The sequence below is a fragment of the Schistocerca gregaria genome, chromosome 3 (genome assembly GCF_023897955.1).
Source record: "Schistocerca gregaria isolate iqSchGreg1 chromosome 3, iqSchGreg1.2, whole genome shotgun sequence".
Lineage (NCBI taxonomy): Eukaryota > Metazoa > Arthropoda > Insecta > Orthoptera > Acrididae > Schistocerca > Schistocerca gregaria.
Window position 1 is genome coordinate 141,138,286 of NC_064922.1, and position 20,437 is coordinate 141,158,722.

Genomic DNA, 20,437 nt, shown 5'->3' on the forward strand with positions numbered 1-20,437 from the left:
CGATCACTGTGCCGTAACTGTAACTTTAAATCATGTGCCGCAACCAGTAAAACTGTATCGTCTCCCCTGGATGCTGAACACATCCCTCTTAAAGGATACTTCCCTCGAGATTACCGTTCGAGATGTTTGGGCCAGTAGCTCGCGTTCTCAGGACCGTTATCCTTCTCGTATGGAATGGTGGTCAGGGCATGCCAAACCTCTGCTCCGGAGAGCGTTCATGCTTTACAGCGCTGAGAGGGCGAGGGGTCTCCGGCAGACCCAGGAATTCGTTATTCCGTCTTGGAACAACTATATGATAGGGATAGACAGGCTCGCTTAAGGATTATGGATGTGCGCCATGACAAGACGAAGCTCCTACAGTTAAAGAGACAACAAATGTAATCCCGTTCCTTCCTACAGATTGATCTGACTTCCTTATATCACCTTACCGGTTGCGGTCGCTTCGGAACAGAGCACGTATGACGTTCCTTAATCACAACGGTGGTCACGTCCTGACATCCCATAGTGACTTTTCCAGAGCGACCTGTAATTACTTCTCCGAGTTCATGCTACTGATACGATTGTCCCTGTCGCATTTACTCCTCTCTTGGATTGTGTGGTTACTCCCGCATTAAATGATGAATTTATAAGTGACTTCACTCACGACGATATATATCGCCTTATTGTTGATTCACCATCGTAAAAATCGTCGGTACTAGACAGTATTACTAAGTAATTTTATGTACTTTTTGGCTTCTATCTGTGGAGAGGGGAGGGGGGTGGGAGGGGGATTGATCGCTGATCCCGTCAAGGTTGATAAAATCGTCCTACTTCTGAAGACAGCCGGACGTCCAGACACTGATAAATTCTGCACGATAATACTACTTAATTTTGATCGCAAAACTGTCGTCCGGGCAGTTAAAAGACGTTCATCGATACTGCTAGAGAAAATCCTAGCTGTTCACCAAAGCTGTGGGCCTTGGGACAGAATTCTGACTTCTGTAGTAGAACGCGTTGTCTCGGAGGGTGCAGCGACTTCTATCTCTAGAGCCCTGCTTTTTCATGATTTTAATGTGGAATCAGACTGGGTAAGTCACTTTTTCTTGAAGCATGTGCTCAAGACGACCGGTCTCATTCATACTACTTGTCAGGTATTATCGCATCTTTTTACTGGTATTCACGCGTGTGTCGTAGTGAGTAGACAACTTACTATGCACATCACAATCCGACGGGGCTCCCCGCAGAGGAGCCCATCTCCATGGCACTTTTTGTCTTGTCTTTAAAACTTTTGCTTCTCATATTCTTGATCAGTTATGTGGCTGGTAGATATTAGGAGAAAGCTTGTGGGTACAAGCGTACGCTGATAATGTTTCGGTATTGCTACGTCACATCGATGACATATCCTTTTTCAGGGGCATATTGGATTCCTTTTGGTCTCTCACTGGGGCCCGCATTAATGAACGGAAATGTACCCTGTAACCACTGCAGGTTTTCAACACACTGTCGTTCCAAGGGCAACTGTGGCTGCTCGCCACAAAGCGTTGTGGATTACCGTGAATCGTTGTCCGATGAAAATGGTTGCACACAGCTGGCGGGAGGTGACAAATAGAATTCAAGAGGAAATTCCTGAACACGAACACCGTTCCCTTAGGCTTCTTCACAATGTGCATATCTTTGATTCCTGAATTTTCAGCAAAGTGTACGATGTTGCACAAATATTCCCGCTCCCTGCGATGATGTGCACTAATTGATGCAATTGTGCGGTCGCTTCCATTGGAAAAGTCATATTTTCTTTTCTTCTGTATGAAGTAGTTGCCAAAGGCCTTGCCGGAGTGGTAACTCCGGTTCCCGTTATATCACCGAAGTTACGCTCTGCCGGGTTGGGCTAGCAGTTGGATGGGTGACCATCCGGTCTACCGAACGCTGTTGGCAAGCGGGGTGAACTCAGCCCTTGTGAGGCAAACTGAGGAGCTGCTTGATTGAGAAGTAGCGGCTCCGGTCTCGGAAACTGATATACGGCGTTTTGCTGACCACGTACCCCTCTATATCCGCATCCAGTGACGCCTGTGAGCTGAGGATGACACGGCGGCCGGTCGATACCGCTGGCCCTTCCATGGCCTGTTCGCACCGGAGTTTAGTATAAAGTAGTTGCGAGGTTCCGTCCCCTTGGAGAGTTGGGACTTCCCAGTATCAGAGTAGAGACTTCAATATTGTTTATACGGCGTAACGTTAAACACGTACTCCAGCTACTCGTTGTAGCACATCTCGTTTATTTACGTGTTTTCGACCAGCCAGTCTGACTCCGCCTGCAGACGTTGCCGAATCAGCTTTAAATTGCGACACGTAAGTGCATTTTGTATTAAAATAAAGTTTTAGGAAGCTGATATTTTATTGATGACACACCTTCCCACCAGATCTTTTCTTTCTCGTTGGGGAGCCTAATCACACGCCTACCTAGCTGAAATGGCTGTGCCATTGACCTCCTTGAAGACAGTGTAGTTCCACGTTAGTCTTCCTATCCTCCCGATGGAAGTCTCCTCATCGTGGTACAGGGTCATTCACAATTCGATCCCGAACAACGAATGCGTCCATTGCATTCGACTTAATCCGATTAGTCTTTGCGACACATGTCTTCAACCTGATACACTACCATACGGGTTTGTCTCTTGCGGACGAGAACACTGGCACTGGATTCACCGAAAACTCTCTCTCCTTACCTCACTACCTGAGTGCTTTCTCGGTTGTTCTGCGTCGGGTCTTTCCGTCTTCCCTCTGACGAAGACTAATTCGATCGTATGGCTCCTCACACAGCATATCCACTATGTAGTTAAGGGGTGACAACGATCCCAACGCCCGCGTTTTTCCGCAATATGTGGTGAACGCTCATTGCACGTGACAGAGGCTGCCACGTAATCGCACTTTATTCGCAAATACGAGTATGTTGCACCTTGTCTTAAGTCGTCAAGGAACTGTATAGCTTTATTTTTTCGTTGTTCTGGAGCCCTAGAGCCTACTCTCATTGTGTTCTCCCTAGAGAATAATTTTATTTTCCTTTGAGTCCCGGAATTGTGTAATTTATGTCTATCAAATTTTCTGTTCACAAAAAACAAACAAAAATAAAAAGAAAATTTAAAAATTCAAAATATAAAAATAATAAAAACTCTGGAAAAACAAACCTAGTACCATGTAAATGTGAGGTACCAGCATAGTAACAGGGGAGGGGGTGGGGGAAGGAGGCCTTGAGTTTCGACCCCTTCCCACCTTGTCTCCACCCTGCCTGAAGCTCACTGTGGTCGCTCTTTCCTAGGAAAAGAAATCCGAAAAAAGATGAGAAAAGAGGACAAGGAAGAAATGTTGCTAACGCACTATTGTACGGTGGCACTCGATCCGGTGCACGAAACAGTTCGAATCCTGGTGGCCGAAAAAATGTTCACTGCCAGTGTTTGACCGACAAGAGGAAGAGAGGTGGTGGCGAAAAGTTCGTGATCACCAGACTTTGTCCCAGTGTCCTGGTTTAAATATCAAACTGATCCGCAGTGGCTTCTGAAGTGAGGTCATGTGGCACTGTTGATAGTGACTTGTACATCGTATGGGGACGTTAAGCCTAGTTACCCCCTTGGTGCTGTTCGAGAGGTGTAGCCTATGTACCAGCATCGGGTCTCACCCTCTACCTTCTCTCATCATCATCATCACCATACCACACAAACATTACACTACATACCATAGACAGATACACTCACTCTCCATACGTGTAGTATTACAGTTAATGTAACGGGGCATAGTGTCAATAAATAGATAAAACGATCGCGTTAAAATTTGCACGATAGAAAGAGATCAAAATTTACCCAGTGGTTATAATTAATCTTTCCCTAGTCCGCAGCTCGTGGCCGTGCGGTAGCGTTCTCGCTTCCCGCGCCCGGGTTCCCGGATTCGATTCCCGGCGGGGTCAGGGATTTTCTCTGCCTCGTGATGACTAGGTGTTGTGTGATGTCCTTAGGTTAGTTAGGTTTAAGTAGTTCTAAGTTCTAGGGGACTGATGACCATAGATGTTAAGTCCCAAAGTGCTCAGATCCAATCTTTCTCTAATTAACATGTTATAACACAGGAACTAACTATTGTACCATTACCAAACTTGGTAGCATTAATGTCCAGAGTATGATTCCCATGCCGTCGTCCAGTTCCAATTATGGCCACCAGGTGTCTTGATCAGTCATCGTGATTCACCCGACCAGTCGCAGTGTACTTGTTGACATGTCAACACGAGCTTGGACAAAAGGAGCAGGGCATTATTGGTGAATTTCTCTTATCAAAACAACAATAATACTGCAATTGCACTTCGAGAATATCGCCTGCTCAAAGGAGTACTGACGCGTCCTCTTTCTCCACCTGCTGGTGCGGAACGTGATGAAGAAGGTCGAATCAACTGAAGAACTGGGTGTCGCTCCTCGAAGAAGCCGACCACCGGTTGCAGCACAGGTGGTTGTTGAAACCGCTGTTGCTATGGCAGACAACGGTGCGCACAATTCCCGATCGTCAGGCAATGCGCGTGTTGTGTCACGACAGTTGAACATCCCATGCTCCAACGTACGGCAGGTGCTTCGGACCACTCAAGTGGTTTCCGTACAAGATCCATATCATACAGCAGCTTGCACCACTTTCCGGCAAAGATTGAATTTGACGAGGGCTGGCCCTGGACCATCCTATGGACAGAGGAGGCTCATTTTTCTCTGAAGATTGAGGCGAACACATAGAATCACCGAGTGGGGGTTCTTCACCTCCATTCACTGTGCATGAAGTCCCTCTGTATAGTGAACGTGTCACAGGTTGATGTGGTTTCAAGGCCACGTTCATCGTTAGCCCATTCTTTTCTGAACAGGTTACCGTTCAGGGACCAAAGACGTGCTATGCGACTGGCCAGAGTTACTGTGATATGCTTCACCAGCATGATATACCCATCCTACAGGAGAGAAACGCATTAAACTCAACAGTTTTCATGCATGACCCACCGCACATCGCTCGTGATGTTCACCAGCTTCTCCGAAACACATTTGGAAACGATCGAATTATCAGCCGATCGTTTCCAAATGCTTGGCTGGTACAATCACGTGATCTCACTCCCTGTGATTTCTGGTTGGGGGGCTGCCTGAAGGACAGGATTTACCAGGGGAATATTCACACATGTGCTGATCCGAAGCGCAGCATATCAAGAGAGGTAGCCAGCATACCTACGGACATGTTTCGTTCTGCTGTGCAGAATGCACTCCTGCGCTTTCAGACTCTTCTGGACACTGATGAGCAACATATTGCGCCCCTTTTGTAGCAGTAATGGTACCTGTATGTAATGGTATGAAGTACCATAGCAGTCCATTAAATGTGTTTCAATTGAATTGAGTCTGCATTATTTCTCTCCCCATTATTTCTCTTCCCCATGTCCTTGAAATTAATGCTACGAAGTTTCGTACTCATACGGTTATTGGTTTCCGTTTTATATCATGTTAAAAGGGACAGCAGGTATCTTGTTTACCGTATGACTTACCATAAAACTTTTACTTACAACCGGGTCTTCATAAACTGCAATGGAAAAAATAATGGCCGATTTGCAGTATCGCATCCCTTCTACTTGACAAATATAATAGGATCCATGGACATAGATGATTATATGCTACGTATAATGAAAATAACATCCATTGTCGTCATCTCTACACCATAAACGTGAAACTTTGCATGTGATTATGTTTGTTACTTCACGCTGAAGCGGCTGGACGGATTTGGCCGAACTTCAGAATGGAGATAGCCCATACCCTGAATTAACACGTAGGCTGCCCTTTACTCAGAAAAAAATCATTCCCGTGGGATGGTCAATTTGTTACAGTAGACCTCTGGTTCTCTTAAACTCCACATACACCGAGACAATTACGACCTTTTCCGCGTTAGACATGTAGCAAAACTCGTGAAATTACTTTCTCCCTTCCCTTGCACATTTTGAAATTCGCTACTTGGTCACGTAAAGTTTTTGTCCTGAAGTAAATTAGTGCGTTGTGAGCGACGTGTTTCTGTCATCTGCTTCCCTCGTCTCCAAATATGATGTTTTTTTCCGATGTCGCGCGGTTTGCTGCTCCGCAAGCTGCTTACGCCTCAGTACCTCCAAGTCACAACTCTTGACCTGCCACATACGCGTGGCTGGTGCGTTCCGTGGTTAACATTTATTTATAAGTAACTGTTTAACAGTGGGTAACACCACGAGAAGGCAAAGAGTATGTGTGTATACAGGTAGATCTGCTTCCTCTTCTAGCACCACATGCACACATGCTCCATATGAGACGCAACATCACGGAATCAATTTTCTCCATACCAGTTATTGTCAGTGCTGCCAAGTGAAATAGACATGTGCATCGTAATACTGAAGAGCCAAATAAATTCCTACACCTCCCTAATATCCTGTAGGGCTCCTGCGAGCGCGCAGTAGTGCCGCAACAGGACGTGGCATGGACTCTGGTGGAGATATCTTCTGAACAGCTCGTCCCAAAGCATTCCACATTTGCTGAATAATGTTTGTGTCTGGAGTGTTTGGTGGACAGCAGAAGTGTTTAAACTCACAAGAGTGCTCCTGGAGCAACTCTGTAGCAGATATGGACGTGTAGGGGTTCGCATTGCCCTGCTGGAATTGCCCAAGTCCGTCTCAATGTACAATGGACATAAATCGATGCACGTGATCAGACAGGATGCTTACGTATGTGTTACGTGTCAGAGTCGCATCTAGACGTATCAGGAGTCCCATATCACTCCAGCTGCACATACCCCACACCATTACAGAACCATCACCAGCCTGAACAGTCCCCTGCTGATTTGCAGGGTCCATGGATCATGAGGCTGTCTCCATACCAGTACACGTCCATCCACCCTTGAAATGAGACTCGTCCGATCAGGCAACCTGTTTGCAGTCCCATATCACTCCAGCTGCACACACCCCACACCATTACAGAACCATCACCAGCCTGAACAGTCCCCTGCTGATATGCAGGGTCCATGGATCATGAGGCTGTCTCCATACCCGTACACGTCCATCCGCCCTTGAAATGAGACTCGTCCGACCAGGCAACCTGTTTGCAGTCATCAACAGTCCAACGTCGGTGTTGACGGACCCAGGCGAGGTGCAAAGCTATGTGTCTTACAGTCATCAAGGGTACACCAGTGAGCCTTCGGCTCCGAAATCCTATATCAATGGCTTTTCGTTGAACGGTTCGCACGCTCACACCTATTAATGGTCCAGCATTGAAACCTGCAGCAGCTAGTCGGAGGGTTGCAGTTCTGTCACGTTGAACGATTCACTTCAGTCGTCGTTGGTCCCTTTCATGAACGTTCTTTTTCCTGCCGCAGCGATGTCGGTGATTTGATGTTCTACTGGATTCTTAAAATTCACGGTACACTCGTTAAATGGTCGTACGGGAAAATTCCCACTTCATCGTTACCTCGGAGGTGCTGTGTCCCATGGCTCGTGCGCCGACTATAACACCATGTTCAGACTCACTTAAATTTTGATAACCTACCTTTGTAGCACCAGTAGCTGAACTAGGAACTGCGCCCAACACTAGTTGTCTTATATAGGTGTTGCCTACCGCAGTGCCGTATTCTGCGTTTTTAAGTCTCTGTATTTGAATACGCATGCCTATACCAGTTCATTTGGCGCTTCAGTTTATAATTTAGGACAGATTTCGCACCATAAAATAACTGATGTAAAAACAAAGAAACAAAATGTTTCATTTTAAGACAGTGTGTGTACCATAACAAAATAATGAACAGCAAGATGCAAACTCCGTATGCAAGACGACATATCGCAATGTCGAACTTTTTTCCCCGTTAGCAGGATGATTTTTTACTTCGCCGGTCCTTCGGACGCAGGTGTCGATTCTCATTAAGCAGTCCGTCTGGATACTTTCTTTCTTATGGAACACCTTTTCTTTACGTCATTCCAATTTACTGTGTAATATTATCCACGCCAAGTTTCTTATTATCTAAATTACGATCTAGTGTTGAATCATACTGGGAGTGATTGTTCAAGCAGTGAACCCCTGGAGTGGAAAAGGACTTTCCAATTCCTGGTTCAACCTGACACTTAGAATTGGTTCACACTACGCCAGAAATTGAATAAAGTGGAGAGTGATTTGGTACCTGAAAGTGTCTGAACGACATTGTTTAGTAAAGTTGGTAAGTAGAACACTTTAACTGGCTCGATCCAGCAGCTTTAATAGTTGTCATCCCATACCCCAGGTTGTTCATAACAATGGCGCGTCACTGGACACGTGTGAACACTGTTCACTAGCGCGCAGTACTGTCTATCTTTGTTCCTCTCTCTCGTCTGAGTCATCTGTTTCTTGTGGATCAGTAACATAGCTCCGAGTGACAATACAACGATAAGGTTTGTGTCACGTTACGTAGAGCATCAGTGCTTGTGGGAAGTGAAATGTCCGCTATACAAAAATAAAGTAATGAAGGCAGCCGCAATGACAGAACGGGAAAAGACGACGGGGATACAGGGGTTACAGGACAATGAGATTAAACAGAAAATTAAAAGCATCAGACCAGTGGTTTTTCTTTTTAACTTCTGAATATTGTACTGCAACGGCCAGATCAGACTTACATTCCAACTCCAATAGTATATTATTACAATTACAATAATGCGTAATTACTTTAAAAATACATCGTATTAGAACAAACAAACCAATAAATACATGAAACCATATGAGACGATTTTTAAGTCCCTTCACAAGTAGCATCACAAACTTCTTGAAGGGATAAAGAAATGGTTTACTTACCTAATCGAATGGCCATTAAACGAGAACTGTATCAAGAAGCTACAACATTGCCTGCTGTTTACTTTATGCAGGTGTGGATTCCCTCATATGAGTATCAGAACATCGGATTTTACACCGTAGTTTTTGTAACAGAAAATTGAAGCGACTTTCTGACATTCTCGCTATTGAGAAGTTTTTTCGGGTCTGCAGTTACTAGTTCTTTCAGAAGCATATTGGATGCTCCAAGCAAATCTCCTCCGGCACTCTATTTTCATACCCACTTTCTCTTCCTTTCCCTTATAGTTTCAGTCTCTTCTTCCAATTTTTGCAGTACAACCGTTGACTTAAGATTTAAAGTTTGGTTGACTTTCGCTTTCCGAATCACGTTGCAGCGCACGCTCGATAATAGCCGACACTTGACTGCCAACTACAGCAGGCGCACTTGTGTATTTGTCGTTTAGCGGTCAAGCAGAGCTACTGAATCATTTGAAATTTGCCTAAATCGCTGGCCTAATGTGAAACAGCCGATACACACTGTTTCCGTGGACCAGGAGTCTCGTGTGCAGTAGGCGTAACCAAGCAGTCTCTTGAGAAACTGGGTGCAAATTTCACAATTTTTTCTATCGGCGAAAATTTCACTTGGCGCAGCTTTAGTATATTCGTTGAGGACTTCCAAGCAGACATAACTCAACGGGTCATTTTTGACTGGGCCAAGTAGACTAAACGTAAAAGTAACTTTGGGAGTATCTCAAAGGAGTTTTATAGTAGCTTTACTGTTTTCAGTAAACTGAGTGTAACAAATCTTTTCTATTACTTCCAAAGGTTATATGTGATGACTCAAGAAACAAACTGTGGCCAGGAAACATTGTATGGAAAAGACACCTTACGACGCTACACATATTGAAATTTGTAGGTGAAACGTCTGCCACTGGCTTCAGCAGAGAAGTAGCAATCTGCACGCCTTGTATTTTTGTAAAGGCATCTAATGTCCTAAATGCTATAGTTTGCAGTTCCACTTGCGCTCTGTTGTCTTACCAACTCACCTTTACTGCTATGGCGAGAGATGTGAATGCATTTACGTTTCATCATCTTGAAAAATCTGCTCTTGCGTGCTTAACATAAAATACGTGCCTAATGCGTATCCATCCTGATGATACCTTACACTCATTCAACTTGGAAGAACATGTCCTTAATGGAACTTACAAAACAACACACAAGAAGATTGTAGCAGGAAGGTTTTGTTCAGCAACATACAGAGGTGTGACATGAAGTTGATAGAAAAAATATGTTGTGGTTCATCTAGTCCTTACGCGGAGCCAATGATCACACATAAAGCACAGGAGACATAAAAACCGTAGAAGTTGCCTAACACAATTACGTGAAACGTGTTTGGTAAAAGCACTAACAAAAGTTGACTTGCGAATCACCGGTATCATGAGCAAGAATGGCTGCAAAAATCATCGTGGGGAAATATACCTACGTGAAATTAATACGAAATTAACAAATGAAATTTGCTGGTCACAACTAACACCGTAATTTTAAGGACTTATCGGAAGGTCACACAGTTTAATTGTTGTAATAGAATCTCCTACAACTTTCAACACATAGTTAAACTTTAAGTGTAATTCAGAAATCATCGTGCCTAGCTTGTAACGACACATTCTTCCACTCTTCTTCGGTTGTGTATGTAAAAATGTTAGGTGAAATGCTCCACTTGCGTGCAACTCTTTTTACTGTGAGAGTACGGTTTTATCTTTACAAGGTAAACATTTGTTTCTTGTGTCCCTCGTGGTATTCTTCACCTCGCACATTTCTTGTTTTCTCCTCACTTCTTTCTTTGTTTCGCGCCTTTTTGCAGGTTGTTACATACAGCCATTTGGTCACCGGAGTCGAAACTACCATCATCTAGAGAAACTTAAATCCCCATCGACATACAGGGTTTTTTTCTCTTGGCCCCTGCTGACTACTTCTGCAGCGTGCGAAACGTCTCTCTCGCCTAATGCCGTCTCCTTGCCTCGTCTTATCCGCCAATGGAAATGAGCTTATGGATTCGTTGGCCGAGAGTCCCCTGTTCGGGGAAGTTCGACCACCAAGTGCAAGTCTTATTTTATTCGACGCCACACTGGGCAACTGCGATGAGAATGAAATGATGATAAAGACAACACAATACCCAGTCCACGAGCGGAGATAATCTCTAAATAGGCCGGGAATCGAACGTGGACCCTCTTACATGGGAGCCAAGCACGTTACCACCCAGCTGAGCAGGAGGGCGCTGAGATGAAAATTTCTTCTTGGCTCGAATTGAGAAATGACAACAAAATGAAGGTTGCTGTCGTAACAAACATAAAATGTTTTTTCTTCTTTGCTGGTTTAAAGCAACTAAAAAGACTGCTGCATCTTCTGCTTGTATTTAGTATGCACTTTCACTCTCCAATATTCTTGGTTTAGCAACTGAGTGAAGTGCAGGTAGGATGGTCGTTTCACCGTATTACGTTACAAATCTACTGCCCCACAAACCGCCCAAAATTGTTATTTTTTGTGGTTCGGTATCTTAAAGTTTATACTCAGACTTCACTATTTAATATATACTCAGAACTCATATTTAGAGAATCCCTGGAAGTACGTGAAATAAGATGAAAGAACATTCGGTATGCTAATTATACTGTTGTATTTGCTGACATTATTCAAGCGTTATAATTATTAATGGATATAACTCTAAGAGTTAGCAGTCAGTATGGGCTTGAAATAAACACCACAAAGACAAAACTCAAGGACGTAAGTAAGGAAAACATTACCGGAGTAAACTTAGTCATAAACCAAAGAAATGTAGAAAGGGTAAAACGATATGCATAACTTGCAACCATAATAAATGAGAATTGTGATAACTCGCAAGGAATAAAGATTCGCATCGGGAAAGCAAGAAATGCCTTCAAAAGCCATAGCCTACATTTAAGAACAAAAATCAGACTTTTGCACCGCTATCTATCTCCTGTACCATCCACAAACTTGGTTAAAATAGTCCCATTGTTTCACCTTTGATCACCAACAAATATACTGCCATGCTTTCACAAACACATCCCTCCAACTCCACGCACTCTGTATCCTATCTCAATGCTACTTCAGCCAACTTCCTCTCCCAGACCATGAAATATGCTCCAACATTTATATCTCCCACCAAATTTAACCCTTCTCCATGTGTCCTATATGAGGTACAGACATGGACCTTAAACAAAAGCACGGAGGAGAGGCTGTAGGCCTTTGAATTGTGGCTTCATAGGCGGATCCTGAGAATACATTTCACTCAGAGAGTTACAAACGTAGAGCTTTTGAGAAGTATGAACGCCTAAATTAATCAAGGTAGTGAAATGCCGAAGTTGCAATATCTAGGACATATCATGCGTAATACAACCAGATACGATTTTCTACAGAAAACACTTCAAGGGGAAATAAACAGATAAAGAGTTCCTGGAAGAAGACAAATATCTTGGTGTGACAACTTTAGATGCTATACTTAGCACCAGGGAACGATTGACAAGAACGGGGGAAAGAAATACAGTAGAAGAAGAATGGGTACCTATGAGAGACGAAATAGTGAAGGTAGCAGCATGCGGTTGTGGCCGAGCGGTTCTGGGCGCTTCAGTCTGGAACCGCGCGACAGCTACGGTCGCAGGTTCGAAAACTGCCTCGGGCATGGATGTGTGTTATGTCCTTAGGTTAGTTAGGTTTAAGTAGTTCTAAGTTCTAGGGGACAGATTACTTCAGATGTTAACTCCCATACTGCTTAGAGCCATTTGAACCATTTGAAGGCAGTAGAGGATCAGTTAGGTAAAAAGACGAGGGCTAGTAGGAATCCCTGCGTAACAGAAGAGGTCCTGAATTCAACTGATGAAATGAAGCAGGCGAAAAGAAATACAAATGCCTCAAAAGTGAGATCGTCAGAAAGTGCAGAACGCTAAGGAGGGACGGCTAGAGGACAAATGTAAGAATGTAGGGGCATGTAGAGGCAGAGAGGTGGAAGGAGTACATAGAGGATCTATACAAGGGAGATATACTTGAGAACAATAATATAGAAATGGAAGACAACGTAGATGAAATGAGAGATATGATATTGCGTGCAGAATTTTATAGAGCACTGAAAGACCTATGTCGAAACAAGGTCCCTGGAGTAGACAAAATTCCATTAGAACTACTGAGCCAGCCATGACAAAACTGTTCCACCTAGTAAGCACGTTGTATGAGACGGGCGAAATACCTTCAGAGTTCAGACGAATGTAATAATTCCACTCCCAAAGAAAGCAGGCGTTGACAGGCGTGAAAATTACCGAACTACCAATTTAGTAGGTCACGGCTGCAAAATACTAACACGAATTCATTACATACGAATGGAAAAACTGGCAGAAGCCGACCTTGAGGAAAATCATTTTGGATTCCGTAGAAATGCTGGAACACAGGAGGCAATACTGACCCTACGACTTATCTTACAAGATAGATTAAGGAAAGGTAAACATACGTTTCTAGAAATTGTAGACATAGAGAAAGCTTTTGAAAATTTTGACTGGAGTACTCTCTTTCAAATTCTGGAGGTGGCAAGGGTAAAATACATGGAGCGAAAGGCTATTTACAATTTGTACAGAAACCAGATGGGAGTTATAACAGTCTAGGGGCATGAAAGGGAAGCAGTGGTTAGGAAGCGAGTGAGACAGGGTTGTAGCCTATCCCCCGTGTTATTAAATCTATATATTGAATAAGCAGTAAAGGAAGCAAAAGAAAAATTAGGAGTAGGAGTTAAAATCCATGGAGAACAAATAAAAACTTTGAGGTTCGCCGATGACACTGTAATTTTGCCAAGACAGCAGTTGAAGAGCGGTTGAACAGAATGGACAGTGTCTTGAAAGGAGAATATGAGATGAACATCAACAAAACCAAAATTGAATGTAGTCGAATTAAATCAGGTGATGCTGAAACCATTAGATTAGTAAATGCGACACGTAAATTAGTAGATGTGTTTTGCTATTTTGGGAGCAAAACAACTGATGATGGTTGAAGTAGAGACGATATAAAATGTCGATTGGCAATGGTAAGGAAAGTGTTGATGAAGAAGAGAAATCTGTTAACATCGAGTATACATTTAAGTGCCAGGAAGTCTTTCTAAAAGTATTTCTATGGAGTGTATCCATGCACGGAAGTGAAACACAGACGATAAATAGTTTAGACAAAAAGAGAATAGAAGGTTTCGAATTGTGGTGCTACAGAAGAATGCTGAAGATTAGATAGGTAGATAACGTAACTAATAAGAAGGTACTGAACAGAGTTGGAGAGAAAAGGAATTTGTGGCACAACTTGACCAGAAGAAGGGCCTGGTTAATAGGACACATTCTGAGATAGCAAGGGAACACCAATATAGTATCGGAGGGAAGCAAGAAGGGTAAAAATAGTAGACGTAGATTAAGAGATGAATATACTAAGCAGATTCAGAAGGATGTAGGTTGCTATAGTTACTCAGAGATGGAGAAGGTTGCTCAGGATAGAGTAGCATGGCAAGCTGCAACAAACCAGTCTCTGGACTGAAGACCACAACAACAATAACTTAGTTTTCATTAATCCTTTCTCAAACGTCCATTTGGTATATACATATAAATAAATCTTCTATTTTGTTCAGTTACTGACAGATAGGACACTAGTATCACTTCCCATCAAGTTACATTTGATTTTTACGGGAATGACATCGCTTTTCGTCTAAACATCAGCTTACTTTCTACGAGCATCTCTCTTACGTTTTCATTTGAGCTGTGTCAAAGCTTGCTTGTTCTTGAAGGCGTTTCATTCACACACTAGTTCCGGTTCGTAGCATTATCCCTAAATATTATGCAATGCTTCCTCCTCTAGATGTTTTCCATTCACTGGCTACCTTCGTGTTCTTTTCCTTTCTGATTGACAGTACCTTGCTTCAATTAACATTCAAAGGCGAGTAGCTGCCTTTCGGTCTGAGCCGAAAATGAGAACGAGCTGTGACTCACACAGCTGCAGAAATTGAACTATATCAGTTTTTTTATATATTACTATTCGCTTTTATGTGATTTCATGCACGCCCACGGATAACGTTTCAGTTCGAATGTACTTAAGCGATTCACTTGAGGTTTATCTTGATATGAAGGCAGCGTGAATTCCCTAACAGAGCGAGCGGCTTAATCAGGGCTCACAAACCGTTCACAGCTGCGTTGTCACAGAGATAAGTCAGATTATGCGTTATCTCGTGTCGACGCGTAATCCTCGTATCGCAAGTGGTATCTCACTCGTCGTGAGCATCATAAATCATGAAAAGAACTTCAAACTGTAGGCTCTCCAATTCTAGGTGGGTCTCTTGCCGTCTTACGTCATATCAGTGCAAAAGTATATAGGTAGATGATTATGGACATGGCTTTTGTATAGGTTTCTGTTTATGTCCTTCATCGCCATTCCAGTTTTCGTGTTTAGTTGTCCTACCTACAAAGCTCACCAAATAGTCGTGTGACTCATCTTTCAATTTGTATGTTTTCTTTCGTTTGACCTCATGGTAAATGAGATTCAGGTGCACTTGAAAAGTGCCTCTTGAAGGTCATTTAGAGCTAAATGTACACTGTTTTAGACAAACAGTTCCACTTACAAACTCGTTACATTAATTTCCTCCGTTCGGAGTCCACGATTGTTTGCAGCCGAGGCAAACAGCACAGTTATGACCAAAATGGAGGTTGTTCTGATATGACACAGTAAAATGAATATCCTTATAGTAACCGGACTTAGATTGTGACATACTTACGTTATAAGCTCACCCTCACGTCAGAGGTGAGGCACGATTTTGTGGTTGCCTGTTTCTTGGTACTCGAGTGTACAGAAGTGAAATGGCAATGCGGTCAAGCTGAGATTTTTCTGGTCTCTGTGGTTGCAGACCGTGCAGAAAGACTTAGACTTAGGCTAAGCAGGTAGATATGGTGATGATGGGGAAATAAGACTGAGATTTTCTTACTGGTCTGCTTGTTATTACTTCTTCAAATGTTAGCAAGGAACATACAAAAGAATATAGACACTATATTATAACTTCAGTAAGCGTAAAACACAGAAGAGACTTACTAGAGTATCCAGTCAATTACCAGAATATATGGCACATTGGCCTATAATTTTGTTAGAATTTGGATATATACAGTTACGTGTGATATTAAGACTATGAACAATGGAAGTGCAAGGTTATACTACTCTAATCGGGCCCTGAGGTTCAAGTACTCATCACAATGAAAGTGACATACAGACATTGGTACATATGGATAAATGTTCGATGGAAACCTGTAACCGTAGTTCAGAGGTACGTACAGGCCAGCTTTGCAAGTGCTTAGTGCACAAAGTTAACTGAGTCTGATGCACACGCACATACTCTCTGCTATAGGGTCCTTCATCTAAGGCAGCTGTCGTTCTCAGGAACCCTTGAACTATGTCGAAATCTGCCTTGCTAGGCGTTTTAGGGTCCCTATATGCGGCGTTTGGAGCTGTTTCCTTATGGATAATCAGTGAGATCGTCGCTTTTTACCTTCAATTCGCAATCACTGAGTGTGAAATCAGCGGTTTCTCTATGCGCTATGACCTATTAATGGATTGACAGATGTGGCTTGCCCTGTACTTCTCGACCTAAGTTATAAGGCTTGCAGATAATCATCTAATACTCGTACTTATATGTTTCTCTTTTTTTTTCAATCAACCCTTCATGATTCGCTCATTCCACCCTCTTCTTTTCGCGGGTTTCTTTCTGCGTCACAGGCAGATCTCACACTGGAACAGACCTCTCTAGAGGTGGAGTATCGTGTTTTGTGGGTTTTGTACTAGACTGCTATGAAAACGTAAATATGTTTCGCAGTATTGAATTCTCTCTACACCTACATCATCGAATATACCCCGCAAGCCGCCATCAGGTGCATGACAGATGCCACTTTGTACCACTGCCGGTGACTCGCTTTCCCGTCCCAATCGCGAGTAAAGAGAGAGAAAAACCATTGTTTGATTATCACCCTACGATTTCTGATTTCTATTACCTTATTTTCGTGTTGATACAAGGCATGTTCACAAAGTGATTGCAGTCTGAGCGTAACGGGTTGTGCTTGTTTGTTTTTTTGGGGATTGGCAATACTTAGTGGTAAAGGTGGGATCGCCAGCTCAAACCGAGCATCGCAGGAACACGGCTGCAGTAGGTTAACTCACGTTACAGTGTCCAGTTGCGTTAACGATATCGACAAGAAATCCCACCTAGTGAGAGACACGTGCTTCGATCCGCAGCCTGCTCGCGGTAGGAATAAACCTACGGAAATTTTTTCGTTGACCAAAACAGCTTACTGTGAATGTCTTATGATCAGAACTAGTGTGTTTGAGTAGCGTAGGGATTTTAGTGGAGATAGAACAAATGTTAATGACGAACAGGGGAGCAGAAGGCCTTCCATTTTGAACGTCGAGTTGGTGCAAATAACCGAGGAAATGTCCGCCCCCGTTAGCTGAGTGGTCAGCGCGACAGACTGTCAATCCAAAGGGCCCGGGTTCGATTCCCGGCTGGATCGGAGGTTTTCTCCGCTCAGGGACTGGGTGTTGGGTTGTCCTAATCATCATCATCATTTCATCCCCATCGTCGCGCAGGTCGCCGAAGTGGCGTCAAATCGAAAGACTTGCACCAGGCGAACGGTCTACCCGACGGGAGGCCCTCGTCACACGACATTTATTATGGAGGAAATTGCTCGTGAACACAGCCGATTGACAGTGGATAAAATTCCTGCCATGTTTCCATAACTCCTTGGAACTATCTTATATGAAACACTTAATAAACGCAGAGGTACCGCTAAAGCGGAGTTATTGAACGCAGTTTTCCGAAATTCCTTCACCAGGGAAGACGAATGGAATATTCCAGAATTTGAAACACGAACATCTGCTAGCATGAGTTTCTTATAAGTAGATACCTTAGGGGTTGCGAAGCAACTCAAATCGCTTGATACGGGCAAGTCTTCAGGTCCAGATTGTATACCGATTAGGTTCCTTTCAGATTACGCTGATACTATAGCTCCCTACTTAGCACTCATGTACAACCGCTCGCTCACCGATAGATCTGTACCTTCAGATTGGAAAATTGCGCAGGTCGCACCAGTGTTCAAGAAGGGTAGTAGGAGTAATCCGTTTAACTACAGACCTATATCATTGACGTCGGTTTGCAGTAGGGTTTTGGAGCATATACTGTATTCAAACATTATGAATCACCTCGAAGGGAACGATCTATTGACACGTAATCAGCATGGCTTCAGAAAACATCGCTCTTGTGCAACGCAGCTAGCTCTTTATTCGCACGAAGTAATGTCCGCTATCGACAGGGGATCTCAAGTTGATTCCGTATTTCTAGATTTCCGGAAAGCTTTTGACACCGTTCCTCACAAGCGACTTCTAATCAAGCTGCGGAGATATGGGGTATCGTCTCAGTTGTGCGACTGGATTCGTGATTTCCTGTCAGGAAGGTCGCAGTTCGTAGTAATAGACGGCAAATCATCGAGTAAAACTGAAGTGATATCAGGTGTTCCCCAGGGAAGCGTCCTGGGACCTCTACTGTTCCTGATCTATATAAATGACCTGGGTGACAATCTGAGCAGTTCTCTTAGACTGTTCGCAGATGATGCTGTAATTTACCGTCTAGTAAGGTCATCCGAAGACCAGTATCAGCTGCAAAGCGATTTAGAAAAGATTGCTGTATGGTGTGTTAGGTGGCAGTTGACGCTAAATAACGAAAAGTGTGAGATGATCCACATGAGTTCCAAAAGAAATCCGTTGGAATTCGATTACTCGATAAATAGTACAATTCTCAAGGTTGTCAATTCAACTAAGTACCTGGGTGTTAAAATTACGAACAACTTCAGTTGGAAGGACCACATAGATAATATTGTCGGGAAGGCGAGCCAAAGGTTGCGTTTCATTGGCAGGACACTTAGAAGATGCAACAAGTCCACTAAAGAGACAGCTTACACTACACTCGTTCGTCCTCTGTTAGAATATTGCTGCGCGGTGTGGGATCCTTACCAGGTGGGATTGACGGAGGATATCAAAAAGGTGCAAAAAAGGGCAGCTCGTTTTGTATTATCGCGTAATAGGGGAGAGAGTGTGGCAGATATGATACACGAGTTGGGATGGAAGTCATTACAGCATAGACGTTTTTCGTCGCGGCGAGACCTTTTTACGAAATTTCAGTCACCAGCTTTCTCTTCCGAATGCGAAAATATTTTGTTGAGCCCAACCTACATAGGTAGGAATGATCATCAAAATAAAATAAGAGAAATCAGAGCTCGAACAGAAAGGTTTAGGTGTTCGTTTTTCCCGCTCGCTGTTCGGGAGTGGAATAGTAGAGAGATAGTATGATTGTGGTTCGATGAACCCTCTGCCAAGCACTTAAATGTGAATTGCAGAGTAGTCATGTAGATGTAGATGTAGAAGTGTTTGCAAAATGGGATCCAAAACACCTGACAGAGCAGCACACGAAAAATCGTTTGCACTGCGCCCTCCGGTTTCTTGAGCGATTCGAAATGGAAGGTGTGGATTTTCTCAGCTCTGTTGTGACTAGAGACAAAACGTCGGTGACTCATTACACGACTGGGACAAAAAGACACTAGTCACAGTGGCGTCACATCAATACCCGACCTTCCAAGAAAATAAAAACCGTGTGTTGAGGTCTTCAGTCCAGAGACTGGTTTGATGCAGCTCTCCAAGCTATTCTATCCTGTGCAAGATTCTTCATCTCCCAGTACCTACTGCAACCTACATCCTTCTGAATCTGTGTAGTGTATTCATCTCTAGGTCTCCCTCTACGATTTTTACCCTCCAGACTGCCCTTCAATACTAAATTGGTGATCCCTTGATGCCTCAGAATCTGTCCTACCAATAGATCCCTTCTTCCAGTCAAGTTATGCCACAAACTCCTCTTCTCCCCAATATTAATCAATACCTCCCCAGTAGTTATGTGATCTACCCATCTAAACTTTAGCGTTCTTCTGTAGCACCAAATTTCGAAAGCTTCTATTTTCTTCTTGTCTGAACTATTTATCGTCCACGTTTCACTTCCATAAGTGGCTACACTCCATACAAATACTTTCAGAAATGTCTTCCTCACACTTAAATCTACACTCGATGTTAGCAAATTTCTCTTCTTCAGAAACGCTTTCCTTGCCATTGCCAGTCTACATTTTATATCCTCTCTACTTCGACCATCACCAGTTATTTTGCTTCCCAAATAGCAAAACTCCTTTACCACTTTAAGTGTCTCATTTCCTAATCTAATTCCCTCAGCATCGCCCGATTTAATTCGAGCACATTCCATTATCCTCGTTTTGATTTTGTTGATGTTCATATTTTATCGTCTGTTCAAGACACTGTCCATTCCATTCATCTGCTCTTCCACGTCCTTTGCTGTCTCTGACAGAATTAAAATGTCATCGGCAAACCTCAAAGTTTTTATTTCTTCTTCATGGATTTTAATTCCTACTCCGAATGTTTCTTTTGTTTCCTTTACTGCTTGCTCAATATAGAGATTGAATAACATCGGGGATAAGCTACAACTCTGTCTGACACCCTTCCCAAGCACTGCTTCCATTTCATACCCCTCGACTCTCATAACTGCCAGCTGG